General features: G+C 37.5%; 1 protein-coding gene across 6 annotated transcripts in view; it reads right to left on the reverse strand.

The window, feature by feature from the left end:
- Nucleotides 1-23,754, reverse strand: part of LOC139115294 (prolactin-releasing peptide receptor-like) — a 54,902-nt gene that overhangs the window by 27,335 nt on the left and 3,813 nt on the right. For 2 of the 6 annotated variants that reach the window (XM_070677308.1, XM_070677307.1), the window contains exon 1: nt 11,218-11,355. The exons of 2 other annotated variants lie outside the window; for them this stretch is intronic. The gene's annotated coding sequence lies outside the window, so the exon portion shown is untranslated. Of the gene's footprint in view, nt 1-11,217; nt 11,483-23,754 lie in introns of those variants that run through there. 2 more of the 6 variants (XR_011548087.1, XR_011548089.1) reach the window with 2 other exon arrangements.

The raw sequence follows: 23,754 nt of genomic DNA on the forward strand, positions 1-23,754 counted from the left end.
AAGGTATTTTGCGTGTATCTAAGAATAAAATGTTTGAGATTTACATGCAAAGAAACCACAGAACAGATAGGACGCTTATGTATGCGCTATTTTAGTATTTGTCACCTGCATTGCATCATGATTTATCGACGGGATGAGCTAAGTCAGATATCTTGATTATATCTGCACATGTTGTCAAAATATCTTCACGCAGCCCTCTTTCTACGTTTGGAGTCATAATCAGAATTTAATGCTATTTACTTTTTAACGGTTAATGTTACGCTATCATTCCTGATCTTCCGTCTTTTAGCCGAAATTTAATTTCAAAGGCATTTGCGTCTGTACGCTATAGTAAGGCCTCGTGCCTGGAAAAGTGATTACCGATGCCGTGTTCATTAAAAACGTCTTTGTGGTTGCAATAAAATGACAAATGAGTCACATGGTTGAACGATTCCAATTTCAGACTTTCAAATTAACGCGTCTGCCAATAAATTAAAGAAATGTTAATGCTTTCAAAAAGGATAATGTCATGTTCCGAAAAGCGGAAAATCTTTTCATGATGACTTCTATTTCAGGGAATAGTACTGTCTTAAGGTAATAAAAAGAAATCAAGATTGGTCGAAATCATAAATTTTTAAATTAGTTTCGTCCAAGACGAGTCTTTCCGGAAACGTATTGAAATTATTCAGGTCAAAAAATCACAGTATGAATTGAACGCTATTAAACACCTTCTCGTCTAGTTGGTTTCATTCATTTAGTTTATGCTCCGTGGGGCATTTATCGTAAACGTTGAATTAAACTGATTTAACAGTACATTTAATTAAGTCAACGGCCGATGATTTAAAAAAATTCCCGCTTGTTTTCTCAAATTTTGTCTATGTTGAGTTAGCTAAAACAAAATTAGTGAAACGCAAAAACAGATGAGAGAGTGAGCGAAAGACTTCAGTCAAGCAGATCTGATCTGAAAATTTGCATCGTGGACAATGTACACCTGGCCTATCTCTAATTTTCTCATGATATACACACTCCAAAATAAACCTCAACTTAATCTTGCAAATAAGTCGAAACTTTGAGAACCACTTTAATTGCGACTTAAGGATAGTTCAACTTGATTTGCATAACTTTTTGACCGATATGAATGTATACTTTGTCTTGAACAGCATAGACAGTAGAGGGCCGTATCAAATGCCGTATCAAATATATCAAATTTGTTGCTACACATGAAGTCCAAATTCTAACGCACCACTGTTTTTCGAAATTTACAATATTATCTCGCATTTTAGTGGATATTTGTTTTAAAATAAGACTAATCAACTTTACATGCAATGAATCAGTACGTTATATGCAAGTGCTGACTACAGTTAATCGGGTCTGAGTAACAATACAATGCCTCGGTCAGTACAACCACGGTCAATGCTACAATTCAACGCCAATATGAAAGTAACTTTACATACAAATATCATCACTCGTTGATAACCCTGATTTCAATTACTTATTGCAACCGATCAATGACTGTAAGGTTCCCGACCTCGACTAAAACAACAACAGTATTAATACGCTTAAAATCAGCCGTGCTACGTTGAGAATCTGTTTTTTAAGGTAGGGTGCGCCTTAGAAGTGAAAGACTTTAGCTTCTGCGCAAATTTTCCTGAAAGAAAACTTTCAACCATTGGGATGATTCTCCTTGTAAATAACGAATAAAAATTTGGGGTCATCGAAAAAAAATTTAGTACTAGAGAACAAATTATCCACTAGTTACCAATATTTCAAATTAAAGATGACCACCATCCCTAAACATGTAAGCTTACACAACAAAAGTAATGCAAACTTGGAATTATGTTATTATTAAGGTGGTGATGTACATTTTGTCGCAAACAATGACAATAAGAGATTCTCCTGTGCGGTACTATAATTTGGAAAGTATACCGTCACAAACCTTGATTATGGTATTTCAAATATATCCTTTGAACTTCTTCAATCGGGGCCATCACGCGAAGAAGAGAGAAAAACCTCATAAATTGAACAAACCCACTGCGCCAGACAGAGACATACACAAAAGGAGGAAATACTTACTGACAGATATATATGTAAATCTTTGCTACGATAATGCTTACGTCAGCGGACGCGTGGCGCGTTTATATTCTTAACTCATGTATCTGCCTTTATATGTGTAATAGCGTGCCTCTGAGTATGGAGGCAGTAACTTCGCCACATCATTTATATAACGAGTTTGGAAAGTTTGTACTTACGACAAAGTGATGATACTCGCTAATGTCCGTTCATCTGTTTACAGTGATTTAGCCACTCTGTACATTTATTCCGCGATCTAACGTCGGAAAACCGGAAACGTCTGACACAGCAGTTTGATTAATTGGTTTTTCTGAGGCAAGATTTACTGAACTGTATCTTAAGTGACCTTTCCAGAGCAAGGAAGATGTCAACACATGCCAGATTCGAGCTTCGTCTTAAATCGCAGCTGTCACGTCACGTAAAGTGACCGGGACACAATAAAAAGGCTAAGTGTTTGGTAATCAGGTACAGAAGCCTGCTGAATGTTTTGTTTTCAATAAGCCTATATTAGTTAATTTTTGGCTGTACGTTTATTGGTGCGATTGATCAAAGACGCTTAAAACACGACCAGCAATTGAAGAAACGTGATAAAGAAGTAAGCCATTACCGCACTGCAATATCAGCACAATTATCTCCCAGCCCGTAAGGAAAATCAAAGTCGATTAAATTAATCCTGTTACGTAGAGGGAATCTACCTATCAGCCAGTAAATTTGGCCAATAAGCTCTTGTGGCCGCGAAAGAACTTTCTTCGTGGAAGCTGGCATGTACTAATTTCCCTTGAGTTACGCCCCATTCGCTTACATGTATGGCGCCGTTCGCCTACACAAATTCTTTTGAGTGGTGTACTGTATGCCCCGCAGCGGAAGCAATTATTTTCCTGGCGACGTCATGCCGAGATAGACACATTTTATTTATTGAAAATAATTCCGATACGATCATTTCGTCAAAGTACGCAACAAAGTATTGTGTCATTTGCGAAGTATCAATCTTTCTGTCTTTCTATATGTATTCTTTATTGTCGTCCCGTCTATTTCTTTATCTATCTCTGTCAATCTATATACACTGATAAAAGACAGACTGACAAGGATAGATAGATAGATAGATAGATAGATAGATAGATAGATAGATAGATAGATAGATAGATAGATTGATTGATTGATAGATAGACAGAGACATATATACGATACTAGGTAGGACGAAAACCCCAGCCACGAGTAGCCCCTTACACCACATGATGACAGATAAATTCTGTATCTTGCATTTTTTTCTACCCTTGGAAATATATGAATGTTTTTGTTTAAAACGACTCTCGCAGTGATAGATTATTTTTTCATAATCATTTGTGGAAGTGTAAACCATAATTTTTGAACGTAAAGAGCACGTTACCTTGAAAATCAGTTTTCAACATTTGGAGCTGATTTGGACGAATAGAACAGCTGGATATTATTAACCTCTGCCCTTGAAACAGGAGGAAGTAGGCCGGTTATTCAGACCTCGGATGTCCAGCCCTTTGAGCACTGTTAGCTGGCTTTACGAAGAAACTTGCAGTCAGTACAATCTAGTCCTCGGATATTCAATGTACTGGCTAATTACTAACGGACACGTTACAGACGCATGTTGAAGCACCAAGACAGCAAATGGCGCCATAGATAGAAGAGGGGGAACCCTCTGTTGTCTATGTAGGCGCTCACAACAAAATGAATACGGACGACAATTGGAAGAATGTTTGCGAAGCAAACACAAATATTCACCAAAATCCTAAAACATCCTAGACCTTAACTTTATTTATTTATCTATTTATTATTTTATTTATTTATTTACTTAATAATTAATTTATTTATCTATCCATCTATTTCATTAACATACAATACAATATCAAATTATTTAATAATCAAGACTTGTTTATCCGCTTATTTATTCCGTCATTCTTTCTTTCATTCTTTCATTTGTTCATTCAGTTCTTATTTTATTAATGATTAAAGGTACGGCATTTCGAATACAAATTATTCTATTAGCTACTTTCAGGAACTTGCTTATCAAAATTAAAAAGAAAATTGTTGTAATGTTTACATTCATGTATAGTTTGGCTTGTAGTTGTACAGCACGTACTTTTATTGCTTTTCGAGGATGTTAATAAATCTTAAAAGTAAACATTAAACAATGTACAGTGTATGGTAAATGATATTTCATGAGAAATTCCATTAATATAAAATCCTTTGTGCATATATGCACTTTCAAGCACCCTATTCTAGTCAAGTACATTTATATCAATTGTCGAGCATGTGTAAGTGCACAGATGTAGCTTCTTTTGTAGAGGGGAAATTGTTGATAGTTTGCACCAAAGACTTTAAAAACTACTCCTAAAAAGGTCTAAGGTCAAATAGATATAGCGTGTCATTTGAGGTATTCATATGGACTGTGACACTCAATGGGGTCACTGTTATTTTGCTGGAAAAGATTTTTGAAGAGTGGGATATTTTTTATACTGAGATGCTTCGAAAGACACCTGCCCTCTTCCTTGGTATTTCTGCCCAAGTCCTTCCAAATATACTGAGCAGATGAACACTATTAAGTGTAATACTATTCTAAAAACAAATATTGAGTCTAACCACCTTCATTGTAAGAGTCCAATGTCGCCGCGTTAGTTTAGTACGTCTGTTTTAATTAAAACACACACTGCAGGCAATAACTTTTACACATAGTATTTCAATATAAGGCAGACGGAACTTGATCCGTCTGAGTTACGCTCTGGCATTATTTCTTGGAAATTTAGTATGTGCCATTATTGTATGTTTTATAGAATGAGTATGGACATTTTCATCGGCATTGCAGTCACTGTAATAGTCTTTCTACAAGTGCTAAAGCTAATTGCCTGCAGATAATAGCGACCAGCTGCAGAGGTTTTGTTCCAACGACATTCTATCCAGAATTTGATGAATGATCGGTACAACATATGGTATCGAATTTTTTTCTCCCAAAAAATTAATGTGTTGTGTTTCTGCGTTGGTTTATTTCTGTATGAAGTTCTTTTACAGCATTGAGTGTTATCAAATGAAGTAAACCAAATTTGAACAACTGAATGTCACGTGAATGCATTCAGGAGACTGATTCACTGCCTAAGTTTGCTATACTGTTTTGAGTGCCTCGTATAACATAAGAGACCATTTGTGCAGGAATATATTGCGGCTAATATGTTATGTAGTATGATACGAACTGGAGCAAAACGGCGTCTGCGCTGTGTATGCGGGTGGGTTGGTACTTTGCAAGAGCTGTTCTCAAGGGCTATTAAACCTTTTCATATCAGACTCTATCATCTGCCCGTGATTTGATTTTCATAGCAGCAGAGAGCGTTCTCAACCGTCTGTGTAAGAGAGGAAGAGCGTCGTCTAGTGTAACAGTCTAAATAGCCATCAACACGCATACGGAGGGTCTACAACATGCCCAAGAACATATTTTTGTTGTTCAAAACGTTACAATTTGTTGGTTGTTAACGACTTCTATGAACATACTTTGAAACATGTTTAAATGGTCAATTTTTAACCATTGTCCTTTTAGCGAAAATAAATGATTCGCAATTTCCCCAAGCGTTGACACATGACAGAGAATGGAGGTCAGTTTGAATTTCGACTACCACGTACGCTTTCCATAGACAGAATTTTGCAGAGAAAACTAGGGCCTTTGGACTAATACATTTGATAGATAATCTTATAGTTATGGAGTATAATAGCGTATTCGTAAACGAAGTATGAGCAAAAGTTTACAACTTTCACATTTATAAGAGTACAATTTATATCACCTTCACTTCAACCGCGTGCGTAGTTGTGTCGACCCAGTTTCTCACTACAGTCGGTTCATGGACCCTTGAAAATAACGGTGTACAAGTTGTGATACCGTCGAATAAAACATATTAAGTTTATACTCACCAACAAATGCCCCTGGCAATACTATCCCTATGTTATCAACGCCATGACAGTTTGCTAACGAAAAACATATCGGTTGTGGATTGAAATTTATGGGTCCAACGAGTGTTACAATGCAAAATTCCACGCCAGATGATAGATTCGGACGATGGATTCAACGTTGTCAGCTATACATATTACATGACAAATCCTGACGGCATGCATCAGTAGGTCTACCGGAGCTCACTTGACGTCACACAGCTGTTTTATTTGTTTTCCTCGTGCTTTCTCTTGAGTTGGTCTTTCCATTGGGGAAATGCTGGCTTGTAAAGCCGCGCAATAAGCGATCTATCAGTAAGGCTTTGCCGACGTGAAACGGCAGGATAGTTGCTCAGCTTGAATTTCTTGTAACGATTTGAATTGAAAGACGTTTACGCAGGATAACGTTTGGGGACTACCTTCTTGCGAGTAATTTGAATGTCTTTGAACGATGAGTACCAAAATTCTCAGATTGAACCGTGACGTACACTTCAAAAGAGATAATTGCGTACAGTACGAAGTGCTCAAAAGGATTAAAAGCTGCCAATGACATCCACCTGCGAGTCGAAAGACAGGTCATTCATTGAAAATAAAAGTGGTAGTGTTTTGCAACATGTCACGAAGGACTACATGATGTGACTGTACGTGATGATTTATCTCCATGGTAACGATTCAAAGATACCACAAAACCTGTTCACAGCTTTGATCAATCAATGGCCAATTAAAAGTGAATGACATGGTTTTCCACCCTGAAGAGGCAGAGGGGTCTTTTATGCAGACAGTAAAGAAATAGCTCTTGAATTTTTTTTCACTCAGCGTATATTTATTTACATTATACGAATTCAGCCTGTTCACAATCATTTTACACAAGGGGGAAATCAATTCCTTGATTAGCATTTATTCTGGTCAGCGCCTGAACTGGTGACTTTTGCTTTGATTCACAGCCAGTGAACTTTTCACCCGAAGAGCCCAGTAAGGAGACGCTCTGCATTGACGAAATATCAAAGGTCACCTTGCTACCTTAAGTTTAAAAGTTGATGGAAAAAACATTAGTTTTTCTATTCAATGTAATCAAACCAACATCGAAGAGGAAAGGGATGTCCCTGGGAATTATTTAGAACTGAGCTGCACTTAAACAGAGCGTGCCAAGAATACCAGGGTACATGTAACATTTTTCTAAAGGAATTTTCGAACCCCATTTATTCCTATGCTACATTTTGAGCAGTGAGGTGAACCATTCATACCATAGGGGAGTGGAGCATGTTATTTTAAAGAAGCAAACTTTGGAAAACATCCAACCACAGACGGCAGGAAACAAAAATATTACAAGACAACATGTAGTGAAAATGATACCTTCTGTCATTACTTTTCGTTTTCGTTTCGTACCGTTTCAATTACATCTGATTTCATTGCATTTTAAGGTAGAACGCACCTCGGGGACAGATATTCGGACTCTCAAACTTTTACAATTCTCTTCTGATATACAACATGTGGGGGTTCATTTTAAAGCTCTTGGTGAAAGAAAACATTTCCATGGCTTAGTTTTTCGAAATTCGAAAATTTTTATTTTTCTCCATAGAGTTAACCCAGGGATGGCGGCTATTTTGAATTTGTAATATCGGTAAGTCTTGGGTAATTTGTTTCTCTAGTACCAAAATTTGCATGGTGACCCCCTATTTTTATTCTTGATTTTGAAAGAGAATGATTGAAAGATTCCTTGAGGAAAGTTAGAGCAAAAGTTTAAGTCTTTTACTTTCTAGGTGCATACTACCTTAATAGCCATTCACAGCTTGTTATCATCATTATTATTATAACTGATAAGTTCCCTGGAATTTGTACCTAATTTGCACTTCGACTTTTTCACCGGTGTTATTATTTATTGTGTTTCTCTTACAGAGTCGCGGCATCACTCGCAACATCATGCTGGAGTATTCACGTACCCTCATGTGTCATATTGTTCTCGACAATAATGGGCCTGGCTTACCATGACTTGTCGACAACATTTTTTGTTATACACAAAGCGTTTACACGGCAACCTCTTATATTTTTCTAAGTTTAACATCTTCAAGCGAAACACTCGAAATGTAATGAATAAGGGCTGCTCATTCGCCCTTAAATATACAATGTACATACTTAACATTTGTCTTAATAGGTTTGATTAATGATTTATTTTGTCTGTCAAAGCATGTTATTTGATAATCATGGGATACATCTATCAATTTTAAAATGACGCTGCATCCACTTTAAAATCCATACCTTGACAATGGGCCCGGTATCACATAAACTCTTGGAGTTTTAGAAATTCAAAACACTTAATCAGCATGTCATATATATGCATATACTGAAGCTGTATTTAGATTTTCTTTGCATTGACAGAGGGGTGTCGAAAAAGTTTCCAAATATAACCTGGAGCTTCAATTACAATTGGTTTTTTCCCCATTTTACATTTCAAGACCCTCCTATAGTGTCCTATACCTATTCTAAGACCATATGTAGGAAATTGTTTAATTACAATAGGGTCTTGAAAGAAATTGATATCGGGAACAATGTTCATGATGGTACTTGTGATTGTATGTCATCTCCCTTTTGTTACAAACCTCACGGTCATATAATAACAGGTGACATGAAGATAGTTACACATCATAAGCTTCGGCAGCTGTTCCAGTTTGGCCCAAAATATCGCGAGCCACCCAAAGTAAACTGGAACTTTAACTTTAAGTTAATCATGGATGCTGCTGAGGCTTATGCTAAAAAGTGGGCTGCCCTCGAAGACGAAGACGTTGGATGTCTTTCGGACTGGCTTCGCACAGTCCGTGATAAGGTAAAATCTCGCATTTCACGTCTTAGTTCTTCACATACTGTCATCAACACTACATCTGCCTTTGATGACCCTTCTGTACGGGAATGTCTAGATGCTTTACACGATAAATATGTTGTTGTGCCTGCAGACAAAGCATCAAACAACATCATCTTTGTCTGCAAGCAATATTACATTCAATGTTTAAAGAACGAACTTCAGATTATGAGATGATGAGAGTAGCACAACATTCTCTCTTTAAACCTTATCTGAAGAGGAAATATTGCAGAACCATTCAACAGTTTTGAGTGAATTTGTCATCAAGTTAGCGCAAGATGACAAGGTATTACCTAATCTATATTTGATTCCTAAGATCCATAAGAATCCCTATAAACAACGTTTCATAGCTGGTTCCATTAAGTGTACAACAAAACGCTTGTCACAACTTTAACCATCATTTTATCAACCATTAAATCTGTTTTGGTACGGTATTGTGACAAAGTTTATGAAACTATTGGGGTCAATCAAATGTGGATATTAAAGAACTCCAAGAATTGTTACATATTTTACAAAATAACAAAAACATGTACAATTCAATCCACACATTTGATTTTTCAACGTTGTACACAACCATCCCACATAACAAACTTAAAGACAGGCTATCATCTCTCGTGAAGAAAGCCTTCTTTTACAAGAATGGTAGTCGTAGGTATGAATACATTGCCATCAAGCGCAACTTGGGCTATTTCACCAACAACAGCGATGCCAAACTAAATACAGTGATTTGAGGTGATTCAAATGCTATATTTCCAAATTGACAACATATTTATCAAGTTTGCTGGCATGACATTCAGGCAAACCATAGGCATTCCCATGGGCACAAACTGCGCCCCACTTCTTGCAGACTTATTTTTGTATTCGTATGAAGCAGAGTTCATACAATCACTTCAGAAATCTGGGTGTAAAAGGATTGCCAAGCGATTTAACAACACCTACAGATATATCGATGATCTAATCAGTTTAAACAATCCTGGTATATCCAATTATCTACACCACATCTACCCAGATGATTTAGAAATGAAAGAAACAACTGACAGTGTGGACTCGGCTTCATACCTAGACGTATTGTTTGAAATCAGACAAAATATACTATATACTAAGCTGTATGACAAAAGAGACGATTTCAATTTTGAAATCATAAACTTTCCCTTTTTGTCGAGCAATATACCATCATCTCCAGCTTATGGTGTGTATATTTCACAACTCCTTAGATACAGTAGAGCATGCAATTCATATGAAGACTTTCGAGTTAGACACAGCCTTTTAGCTCAAAAGTTAGTGAGGCAAGGATTCTCAGAAAGTAGATTAGTGAAATCATTTAAGAAGTTCTACGGTAGATACGGAGATGTTGTATCAAAATATGACCTGTCTGTTACTCAAATGATGAGTGACAGCATACCAAATTTTGACTCACAAAAGTAATTTGGTGAATTCACCAAATAACAATGGATTTGTCGCTTTGGGTCAATCTTGACGGGTGCGGCTAGCTGACAGGGTACGCTTACCCATTCCGGACACCTGGTACCACCACTATTTTGTGGTTCAAGATGACCCCATTGCCTTTGTCATTTTCAATATGTTCCTTGGACCTGGTAAATTTCTTAGTTACCTTGAATGATAACGATTATTGGACCTGATTTGATGTTTCCTAGTCTCTGTTGACAAGGTAACTCTGTTTAAAACACTGTTAAATGGCCACAAAATGACTCTATTTTAATTCAAAATAATTCAGAACTTTATGTATTCTGAGGGGGACACCACTGCTGACCTATGACCTGCGGTTGGATTATTAGTGTTGGATTATTAGTGTCACTTTAGTGTACATAATTCATCTCCTCTCTCTGAATCGTACTGTCTTTCAAAACCATAGTTGGTTTTGATTCGGAATACTTTACCCTATAAAACGAGCTTAATGGCGCAACAGTGGTTGGCAGCGTCTTTCTAACACAGTCCACTGGCACGATAACTTCTCCTGCAACTACCTTGTTTCCATCAGTAATCTTGCTGCGGTACACGTTGCTTCAGAATTCATTCATGTCGATGCATTGCCATAATGAAGTTAACCTTTTTTATCAAGTTAGAATTCATTTTGACAAATACAATCGCTCAAATCGAGCGTAAGTAGTATGCATATTGAATTCGACCGATTGAAATCGTTGAATGCAACATTACGCGCAGATCGACATGAAACGACTCTGATATAATTTTGTCAGGTATACAGTCTGAAAAGAGACCGGCAATCACTTGCGAACACAACGTTAAACCCAGAGCTTTTGACACGTATCCTTTACAGTTAAGACATTTTAGAAAGGACATGATGATTCTCAAGTTGACTATCCTCATTTTCATCAACCAAAAGCGTATGGACATACCTTAAAATTACAATTGCTCTTAAAAAGAGTCTCCGAGTCAAACGTCGCTGTACAGCATCTTCTTACTTAAACCTAGTGCAAGACTCAGATTTGGTCTCGTTAATTCCAGTCCCGCCCAGTGATTGAACATCGCCTGGTGCACCACAGTTTATAAGGATTGACTCATTGCACACGACCCACTTTCACATGACATCTAAAGGGAGGTTACGTCACGTCTGTAACATCGTGCATCCGACACTCGCATGTTGGTGCTTAAATATTTATCGCAAATTCACGCCCTACTAATTAGGTATTCTAAATGACGTGTCATTCGCTCTGAATGGTCTATAATTGACAAAGAGGGATACTTGTTACTGTTGCAAGGATATGTGACATGTTATATCATGTGAAATCAATTTACCGTGGATTTATTAGTTACCACACACGTGGTGTAATACTCGACAGGGCTAGAACGTTTTTTGAAGCAGTCGGCTACTATGTGACCGTCGAATGACATTCATAGTTACGCGTAATGCTGCCTCTGTCTGTTTTACAGTGTTTTTTTTCACAGTCACCGTTACTGAACTAAAATGCCAGATAAATGTAACAAAGAAACCCTTGGTCAAAACCGTTTATTTATGGCTGGTCTCAACGCAAAATCGGAGCAGTGGAGTTCCATATCCCGCGTTAAAATCTTATTTTCTGAGGAAGACAGACACAGGGGGTGGAGAGACGTAGACAGATACCGACAGATAAAATGACAAAAAGGATAACAGATCGCAAGTCTCTGTGTGTATGTAGAAGAAAGTATTGTGTATGTGAGCCAATGTTATGCCACCTTGCATGTATTACATAAAACGCCGCAACGCCGAAGCGCATAGTTGTAGCGTACTGGATAAAACATGCAAAGTTGGGTCCGATTCGTCCTGTTTCATAAGTTAGGTCTGAGATATATGTACCGGTCACAGTGATTGGTGTTGTCCTGTAAGGTCCGCTTACACCCATTCATAGGCTTGACCCTTTCTCCTATAGGTCTCATTACTACATAATGTTCATTTTACGGAACTGTTGTCACGGATATGACTCACCTTCCAAGAACTTTCTTCACTTTGTCCGGTACAAAGATTGATGTCTTTTTCCACAGTTCCTCCGCACACTGATTTTAGCTAAACGTCAATACATTTTACGTAATACGACTGTATAACACAAAGTTGCTAGCAAATTGACACCAAACCAAGTGTCAGCTTATCTACATATAATCTAGTGAAACAAATTACCAAACATTTTGCGATATTTGAAATTCAAAATGGCGGCCATTCCTGTGTTAACTCTATGGGGGAATTAGATTGTGGGTTTTCGAAGCCGGTGAACGTTTTTCATTCTACAAGAGCTTTAAAATGAATCCACACAAGTAGTAGATCAGAAAAGAATTGTAGAAATTTTAAGAGTCTGACATCTGTCCCCGAGTCGCGTTCTATCTTAACTTTGAAGACTGGGAGTCTCTACACTCTTATCATGTATCTCTCTCACATGGCAATGCCGCCATGACAGACAAAATAGAAAAGTGATTGACTGCCTCATGTTCATTTGTTGGCCTAGATCTGTTATGTTCACTGCCTCGTGTCAAACTTATTTCGTGGAAACGAGTGTAGTAACTAGTCATTTAGGATATCTCCACCTAGTCTGACCACGAAGTGATGATAAAAAAGGCAAGTTTGGTCCGATTCGTCCTGTTTCGTCATTGATTTCCGGGACATATGTAAAGATCATAGTGTTTGTAATTGTGGTCCTATAAGGTCCGCTTACAACCCACTCAAAGCTGGACCCTTTCTCTTAGGTCTTATTACTACATAATGTTCATTTAATGGCACTGTTGTCACGGAGATGACTCACCTTCCAAGAACTTTTTTCGCTTTGTCCGGTACAAAGATTGACATATTTTACCAGAGTCCCTCCGCACACTGATTTTATCCAAGCTGTCAATACAGTTTGCGTAAGACGACTGTATGTATTCGGACAGTTACGTGTTAATTGGAAACAGTGACAATAAATACAAAGTTGCTGGTAAATTAACACCCAACCAACTGCCAGCTAATCTACATATAATCTAGACATATGGTACCTTTTCTTCATAAACAAGCTGGAAGCTTTAATGTAGACATTTCTAATAACACTTGTTGTTCTCGATCGTGTTTAATTAATTTAAGAGAGCTTTTCAAAACGGTAACTCAATGAATACTATCATTTATCAAGATATGTTAATTATTCCCGTAGTCGAGTATGTGTGACGGTTATTGGGTATATCAGCGCAAGAATCATCCAACTCCATTCTCATTAGACTCTCACTCCATCATTCTCCAACATGTCATGATTATTGGTTACAGCGGAGCAGAAAAAAAATCATCAAACTCTAGTCTTGTTCACAGCCTCTGCCGATCCTCCTGGTGCAGCCAACAGAGCTATTCATCGAAAATGGTATTCCGGGAGAATTTTTAAGGGCAGGGGAAATTTTAATTTTGCTTGGGCAGTAGACATATGTCAGCTGGCAGGGAGCAGATTTTAGTTTTCTAGTTGGGCAGGGTAGAAGGGTAAAAAACGAGGAGAGGGAAAGGTCATTGTACGGGGACAGGGGAAGTAGAGCCTATTTATAAAATTAAATACGGGTATGGTATTTCCGGGGAGGGGACACAGGGCAAGTACCTATGCTGTTATGAGTGCTGTAATTTCCTATTTAGTGGTTCGGTTAGCCACATTATATATACATTGGGGTAAGGTGATTACGAAATGGAAGATATATACCTTGGCAGACTGTCGTGTCGCGTAGATTGTGGTCCAACGCGATGACCATCCAGTAACTACTGCATATGCCATAGAACGCTACGCAAACCAGGACCTGTCCAGAAGGAAACGTGTGTTATGTACACGCAATTGTACGATGGCTCAGAGTATTCAAACCGTATGCCGTGTGTTCTGATCCCGACGGTCTACTCAGATGCAGACGCCCTAAATCACTCTACTACTACCACGTGACAGTTCCAAATAAATTGTTGAATCCCTTGAAGTTTGCTTACACTTACCTGATGTGCATTGCATGTTCTCGATCGTCAAGGTTATAACTAACACGATTGCAACTAAATTAGGATAATTAGATTGAACTAATTATAGGGAATGTGTCTTGGAATCGAAATGTTTACGACTTAAATATAGTTAATTTGCCCTGAGGTAAAGCTAATGAAAAACCTGCCCCCCATTGCGGGGTCATGTTCTGTTTGATACCTAATCCTATTGTCGCAACCTCCAATCAAAGTACATTATCTGAGATTTATGCATATCATAATAACGCTTTTCAGGCTTCTATCATGCTACCAGAGGATCATTCTTTTCAAAGATCGTTTCCGTAGTAGTTCGATGTGGACCCTTGGTGAAGACTCATCGCTTGACTTTGCATCCCCGAACGAAAGGAACACAAAGTGACCGCTTTACACAACAAAATGGTTTCCATATATGGAGGCTGTCTCATCCTTTCCTATAGCAACTTTTATAGTAAAACTTCCCGGAAGTGATTCGGAGATATGCAACGGATTGTTACAGAAGAATGACAAAATTTGCCATGCCAAATAATGCCCCTGGGTATATTTTAAGCATCAGCGACAAAAATATAGGTCAGGGTGTAATCTGCCATAGAGTTCTATGAGAAACATACCCTGCGTGTACCCTACGCTAAAAAGTTCTGCGCGTAACGTACGCTTTGTATATCCTTGCGCGCACTGCATTATGGAACAGATAAAAGAACTATATCCTATCACTTTTCCCTGTGTATAATATCTATGTTTTATGAACAACTTACAATTATATAGTAATCATGATCCCGGTCGAGTGTATGGTTTCCATAGCGTGACCGCGCTGCCGGAGCGGAGCAAAACCCCTCCGTTTCCAGAAGCCGCAGTGAATTACGTGTGCCATACGATAGTTGGTCGACAGCGCAGCTTGTGCTATTATGGCCTCCGCTTTGCTTAGGTAACAATGAGAAGTCAAAGCAGCACTTAAACTTTAGCCTTCTACATTCGGTTAGCAAGGAAGCCTCCGTCAATTATAGAAAGAAAAGCACGGGAATTTAAGAAACGTGAGAAATGTAAAAGTTAACCATCTAAAAGCATTCATTGTAAAATATGACCCTCCCAATTCATCAATTATAAAGTGTGGTGCCCCGGTCAAAATGTTTGATCTGATGATATTGATAAAATAATTATAAAGGAGTGATGACTTGATTTATGTAGATTGAAGTGCCATGGTGAAACCTCGGACTAATACAACTGAGAAGCCAATATTTGCTATCCCTATAACGCTACATGGCGGCAAACCATTTGTGCAGTTTGTTGCTGGTAAACCATAACAACCACTGCCGCTGATTGAATCTTATATTCTTCCCAGACTTCATTCATAATAAAACTGCAATTCGAATTTTTTTTTCAATTTTCTGTTCTGTTTTGGTAGAACATCTTAAAATCGTTTGTATAATACACCCCCTCTCTCGCAAACTATCTATTGTGAAATATGACTCCCTCAATAACCGTTTTGCGAAACTCACCCCCACCGGTTTCTACCGGCCCCCTCCCCGAAAACAATGAAGGTTCTCCAAGCTTGTAATTCGTTCCTGTTCTATTCCACTTGCCTATGCCATTTGCTACGTCGGTATTTTATGCAAAGAAGGCCCGAAGGATCGTCGATTGTAAAGTCAAGCGCATGTTTTGCTAACCAACGTCGCTCAGTCGAGAATGAATGAATACCGACAAGACACAGGTTAAGTTGGATACACCCATGCACGGGTATTTGCAGATCCTGTCAAAGTCGTATGAGTGAAGATTTACAATTATACATTAATAACATGCATAGACTCGGCCTAGGTTAGACCTTCGTTTTAAAATATATATTCAAATATTAGTGAATAACTCAGAATCATGATTATCGGGGTTTAATCCAATATTTCATTGCACTGTGACGTTTTGTGAATTTAGCAAACAACGTTCAATGAACATTGGAGGACATAAGGATATCGACACACTGGGAAAATGGTGTATCGAGATTAATAAGATCCGAAGTTCCCTTGTTGTAAAATTTACAAATTGATAGTAGTATATCTCTTTTCAGATGATTAGTGACAATCAGAAGGTGATATGCTAATCATTTAGAACGAAACTATTCAAACATAAAATGCCCGACGTATTCCGTGAAAATGCATTTATATGTATGTATGTATGTATGTATGTATGTATGTATGTATGTATGTATGTATGTATGTATGTATGTATGTATGTATGTATGTATGTATGTATGTATGTATGTATGTATGTATGTATGTATGTATGTATGTATGTATGTATGTATGTATGTATGTATGCATGCATGCATGCATGCATGCATGCATGCATGCATGCATGCATGCACGCACGCACGCACGCACGCACGCACGCACGCACGCACGCACGCACGCACGCACGCACGCACGTACGTACGTATGTATGTATGTATGTATGTATGTATGTATGTATGTATGTATGTATGTATGTCTGTGTATAGGTATAGGCATAATTTACCTACATCCTCTCTTTCTAGATGTATCGGCGTCTCTATCAGACCTAATATGCATCTCTCTCTCTCTCTCTCTCTCTCTCTCTCTCTCTCTCTCTCTCTCTCTCTCTCTCTCTCTCTCTCTCTCTCTCTCTCTCTCTCTCTCTCTCTCTCTCTCTCTCTCTCTCGTTGACTTTCCGAGTGTTCATGTAGGCACACAATTACAAGCGTGACAGATCATTCCTGCTGCAGTAAACGACGATTTTTTTCATTATACCATACGAAGCAACACCGAAGCTAACCACGTAACCTTTGTGTATGATGTTTTATTGCACCGATCGGCCGACAATGGAAACACCTCATCTCTAAAATATCTAAAAAAGAACACCTCAAACAGAATAATCCAAATGTTGTCTCTGGACTCGAAATCTACAGAATATTTTGCATGAGCAGTGTGCCTTCCTACATGTACCTTTAACACGAAGCAGCAACTGGCAGCGTGACAAGTGGTCTCTTTCATATCAGGTACGTACTTAAGGTATAATGCGGCTTGAGGACAGATATTCTGACTCTCAAACTTTTACAATTATTTTCTAATATACCACTTGTGGGGGCTCATTTTAAAGCTCTCGGTGCAAGAAAACTTTTAACAGGCTTAGGTTTTTGAAATTCAAAAAATTTATTTTTCTCTACAGAGTTAACAAAGGGGTGGCGGCCATTTTGAATTTCAAATATCGGTAGTTCTTGGATTATTTGTTTCTCTAGTACTAAAATCTGTCCCCGATTTTTATTCTTGATTATGAAAGAGAGTGGTTGAAAGATTCCTTGAGGAAAGTTTGAGCACAAGTTTAAGTCTTTTATTTTCGGGGCGCTAACTACCTTAACGACTTTGAAGTGCGCACGTGTTCACCCTAACAGTCACGTAATTCGCCGCGATTGATATCCATTACGCATTCATTGGGACTGTGTTACATGTTCCGCCAATTAAGGACAAAAGGAATATAACTGGACTAAAAGCCATTCATACTATCTATTCCCTTGAGATCTTCCCATCTGTATCTCAATCAGTGTGTTAATGTGCACGCTTCGCTACAGATTTGAATTTCCTGTTTTGTTTCATATTAAAGTTATACTGTCACCTGCTCCAATTTTGCCACAGTTACCATGGAAAGAGAAAATCTAACCAATCACAGATTTTAAGCGGGTGGCCGCTTTTTAATAATAACGCCCTCACATGGGCATTTTGAATAATAAAGGAACGCCTCTTTGACCATATATGGGCATATTTAGATTACAGGTGACTGTATACCTTTAATGTATCTCGTACAATAAGTGGACATTGGCTAAAGTTTTCGCAATAATATCTGTTTCGTCAAAAATCAAATAAATACAGTAAACAGAGAAGAAATTAACATTCGCAGACACAAACAAAAGACAAACGTAATAGTTTAGCGAAAATGATTCTTTACGAATAAGGCAGGACGTCTACCACCCAACGAACAAAAACGACAGAAGCTCTGAGAGAGTAGGTCATCCCCTTTAGGTTTACCATGGTAGTATCGATACACTGAGCAGGAATGGTAATTTATTTCTCAAGCCTCGTTAAAAATTTTGGCATCTCCTTGAGATCAAGAGATCTTAAAATGAAATCATTAGATGAAATGGTACCCTTCAACAAGAGAGAGAGAAAGACGTGAGGGTCATATTTAGAAAGCAGCTTTACAAAGCCAACGTAAAACACTTATCTTTAAGCTGAAAAAGGAAAACTTTCATTGAAAAATTGCAATTTTAACGAAGCTAATAGTGACGGCCGACTTAGATTTTTTTTTGCATGATCGTACAACGCACGCGTAAGTAAGTGGCCACTGGAACAAAATTGAGTCGTTTGTTGAATGTACTGACGCATGACTCAACGAGATTCCTACTGTGCAAGGGTGTTTAACGAACCCGTCCTTATTGCAAAGCGTGCGACCCTAACACACTGTAAGAAAGCAGCTTTTCTCCTAGACTCTAATCATAAGAGTGTCGTGTTTCGCCACGTGGAGGCTCGCATGATTTAATGTCTATATCTTTTCTTTGCAGTAGTCTGATATACAAAAATAAAATTTGTAAAATAAAAGATGCAAATTCTACAGCCGTCGCGGCTGCAAAAACTAACAACATTCTGGTCGTGTTTTTAATACTAAATTAATTTAATTAATTAAATAATAAATCTATTTGGTTGCAACGATTACTATCGCTATTGTACAGCTCATCCTCAGTATTATCCCTGAAAAAAACGCTATAATCTGCTCAACTGTACTAAACTTGTACTAGTCCGTAAAACAAAGCTTAAAAACAACTTTTAACTTAATTAATATACAGTTTTGGTATTCTTACAAATGATGAAGAATTTTAAACGCAAAATGAGTGCCCAAATACATCAGACTATTACAACCTTTCAAAACCGTTCTGATTTGCAGCTAGCGTGGACTGAGTTTGAAAGGTGCAGATGGATCGTTAGATCTGAGAGGGGTGATCACAAATTTCTTAAGTTTAATCGGCAGAAAATCAATAACTTATTGTAGCTGCGTGATTTTTATTAACAAAACGTTCACTATATGAAGATAGGCCGATAAAAAGTTTGAAAGTTTGAGGAAAGTATACATGTCTTGACATGTATAATTTAGAGGGGAAAAATGAATGAAGTAAAATCGTTAAATCTTAGAACATGGGATATTGTACAGGTTAACAACCTGAACATTCGTTTCCGAAAATCCAATTGCCCATCCCTAGCACTGAAGTTGCCACTTTGATTCTTGGTTTTTGGGGTTTTTTTGTTATAGAATTCGTAGAAATATTTTTCTTCAAGGAGTCAAAATTGTACACGGCTTCATTTTGAATTTTGAAATATCGTTGGTGAGTGAATCAAGAGAGTATACCTTGAAACAAGGCACAAAAACCAAAATACTATAAAAACATCCAAAGTCGCAACTACTTATTCCTTTGAACAAAACAACCCATCGCGGACTGCGTTCTTGTTTCATTACAAATTGATAAATTCATAAAAAATATTAGTTTATTGTTGTTTCTCTTCGGTGATATATATTTACCCAGCATGCATTGCAATACATTTCATTTCGTAATGAACAACTTCGATCATAGTTTTGTTGTTCGGGTCTGTCAGATAAAAAAAGTCCGCGGAACAATATTTTGTTTTGTCTGGCATAAGTTCTATTTATAGTAATTTGAAATGGTTGAGTATTGTGGTCTCTGCATTTTGAGACAGACGATAGCTCGTAAGTTTCTGAGCAAAGTGTTAGTGAAATTTAAAACTTTCGTTATCGATATTCATATCACCAGGAAGTTTTGTTACATTGTGTGTGTGTGTGTGTGTTTATGTGGTCACTATTATTATCAGTGATCGCAATAAAAAGCAACAATTTTTTTGTTTACATAAACTATATTAGCCTCGCTCTGACATCCCATTTCTCTGTCGAAGTTTAGAGAAGTACATGCAGATGACAATTACTCAATTATCACTGTTCAACTTATAAATGTCTTTTACTCACAAGCCGTGCCGGTTATCAAATTCTGCTCTGGTGGCGGTAACTTCGGACTAAAGCCTCATCTGAGAGAAATTTATCCCTGCTCACTTTTTGCATTGTTATTGTTTACATTTGAATTCTAGTCCGAACCAGAAGTCATTTGTCAACAATAACAACGCAGTATACACACGTATGGGCTGAGTTTACAAGCTGAATACTGTACATATCAACATGCTTTGGGGAGTAGAACAAGGAATTAAGGTACACATTCAAAATGAAAATGGTGAAAATATTATCAAAAGTTAGCATTTTTGGCCCTTTTACGATTAAAGGTTTTATCGCAAGATGGAAAATAAAGTGCATGATACTGTGCTGTGTGTATGCGCATGTCTGTTGACCTTTAACAGTAGCTTTCTTTGTGTTCGGTGAAACGTCAAATTTAAAATACCTCATGGGAACACTTTCTGTTTCTACAGTCTTGCATATGAATAAAGCATACCAGTAATATTTGTTCGATGGGGAACGCTTTTTAGAAAACAAACAAACAATATTTACTTTATATGATTAAATGTAAAACGCAAGCGGGTTGACATCGTTCGGGTCAGAGCATGCGTTTTCGTACGTACCGTCAGAGCTACTGCATGAAAGTTGGATGTATCAACACTTTCAAGTGAAAATGATGCGAGCATGAACACCCTGTATGAAGCTACGAGTATGTGACATCCAGCCCCCTCAATAATGCGCTTCTCTGATTTTACTTTGGCGTTTGTAATTTAGATCGCTGTCGGCAAAAGGCGCAGCTGAGTCTACCTAGTTTTGAGATTGAATAATTGGCGTGAAGACGGAAATTCATTATTATATCAGTGGACTTTGAATGCGACGACACAATAATTACATTCACCCAGGAAACATCAATTTTATATCACTTTTTTGTAATTATTTTTAAGCCTTTTTACAATCGCTGATGGGCCGCTGCCACTAATTAAATACCTAGCCCATTATAACAATGTGCATGAAGTAGATTAGTGACTACACTGTACACGTAACATCAATGTTCAACGTTCCTGCGAACATAGGTTATCAAAGTTTTGCTAGAAAATAAACATCCTTTACCCATTGTTTCTTCAAGTTGAAACCTTTAATTCTGAACGACGGTTTCAAGATTCTGTTTACAGATTGGCGTTGAGTCAATAGCACTCGCATGTAACAGTTTCCAATTATCAGATAATGTAGACGGGTGCAAATTTGAAGTTTTATCGATAAATATAGGTTTCAACTATTGTATTCGAAGGTTTCTTCAAATTTCGTGATTCAGTCTGATTATTGCGAACTGTGAGAGCTCGTAAATGTAGCGCAAGTAAATCGATCGGCGTCCGTTCCCCGGTAGATACATTTTCATTGAATTAATTATCATAATAATTTATTGTTTATTTGAAAGGAATGGCATGTAGCTCGCGGTTAAAATCGATTCACGTTGAAAATTTGAATGATATCGTTGAGATGCCATTAACATTCAAGTTATTAAGGTAGAGTTAATATTCTTGTTTTTGAAACAGAATGATTAAAAACTTTCTCGAGGAAAGTTTTGAGGACAAGTTTAAGGCTTTCAATTTCGAGGCGCATAGTACCTTAATATTCATGTCATGAATGTTTCATTATATAAAATCACTACAGCTAAAACATCGTACGATAGGAGAGTTACATCTCGCAAAATTGGTGATAGTTGCCGATATGCAGTACTGATTTTGCTCCAGTCTGTTGGAACGTCTTTTGCATGATTTTTTTAGCATGACACGGTTAGGAATAAGAAAAAGAAAGTAATACTTAGGTCAAACCTATACTTGTTAAATTCGAAAGTCTTATCAGAGATTCCCAGAATAAACTCATTTTAATTATAAATGATTCGAACATTCATGGCAATCGATCCTACTTAAATGTATCTATTTCTAGCTTGTATTTAATAACTTTCGAAAAAAAGCTAAATATGTACCATATCAAGCAACAATTGCCATTAATTTCCTAAAAATATGACAAAACACAACTATATATATGAAGGCAAATTCTGTGCAATGCTGACGACATTTTTGTCAAAATATCGTTAAACTGATACAAAGATATATTTACCTGAAGTAAACGACAGCCAAACAACCTACAAATATGATGTTAACATTAAGCTATCGTCAATGTTTTTGAACGGAATGACAACATTGCTTCAATTCACTTAACTGCAGAAATTTCCGCATCGTTTGAATAAATCTAAATAAGAGCAGCCTCTGAAACTGTTTATAAATCATCGAAAGTTACTGTTCTTAGACAAGCGTTAATGATATTGTCTCCAAAATATAGTAAAATCCTAATGATTGCAAATACCACATTAGCAGAATAATATAACAAATCTAAATTAGAGCAACAATAGGTAAATGTGCTTAAAGACCACATGTATGTATGTATGTATGTATGTATGTATGTATGTATGTATGTATGTATGTATGTATGTATGTATGCATGTATGTATGTATGTATGTATGTATGTATGTATGTATGTATGTATGTATGTATGTATGTGTGTGTGTGTGTGTGTGGTGTGTGTGTGTGTGTGTGTGTGTGTGTGTGTGTGTGTGTGTGTGTGTGTGTGTGTGTGTGCGTGCGTTGTTTGTTTTGTTTATGCTACGGATGAAACGCAATTATGTTAACATATTTGAAGAATAGCCCGCCTAGTTTACGCGTTGCTAATGGTGTAAACTGGTAGAGTGTCACGTCGAAATAGCGCCAATTCTGGGTCAGGTGACATAGAAAATTGTAAAATATTTAGCATTAAAAGTGGGCGACGCGCTGACCATTAACGTTCATTTGTGGGCAAGGGCGAGAGGAAAGCCAAAAATTAACGGGCGAGGCTTGCCGAGCCCGTTAATTTGGCTTTCCTCGAGCCCGCGCCAACAAATAAACGTTAATGGTCAGAGCGGAGTCTGTTATTTCCATTATATTATCAGCGAACCCAAGAAAACCGTCAAAATTTCCGAAAATTTCAGGAGCGAACGACAACTGGGCCCCAGAAACTGAGCAATACGCGACGCACTGTCACGCGCGCTGTAAAAATTGGCAAATCCGGAGATGTTTTCAGAAAAAAGTATCTCAACTTGACCTACAAGTGCTCCATTTTATTTTGTGATTGATTATGATTTACGTTTGAGCTGTAAAGTTACGATACTTTCAGTTGTTAATCTTATTATTCATATTCACATGTAAACAAACCATTACTGTGTATTTGTGGTCAGTCACGTGGTTCAACTCGCCCAATCAAAATGTGACGGGCAGGGCATACTAATATAATTAGCATTAAAAGCTGCTGATGCATTATGAACAGATTGCACCCACTTGTAAATCAGAAATGCCATATGTTCTTCTACTTAATGCTTTTTCTGTCCATGAAAAAAAAATCAACTAACATGGTAAATCATTATTT

Source organism: Ptychodera flava, chromosome 17 (genome assembly GCF_041260155.1).
Source record: "Ptychodera flava strain L36383 chromosome 17, AS_Pfla_20210202, whole genome shotgun sequence".
Classification (NCBI taxonomy): domain Eukaryota; kingdom Metazoa; phylum Hemichordata; class Enteropneusta; family Ptychoderidae; genus Ptychodera; species Ptychodera flava.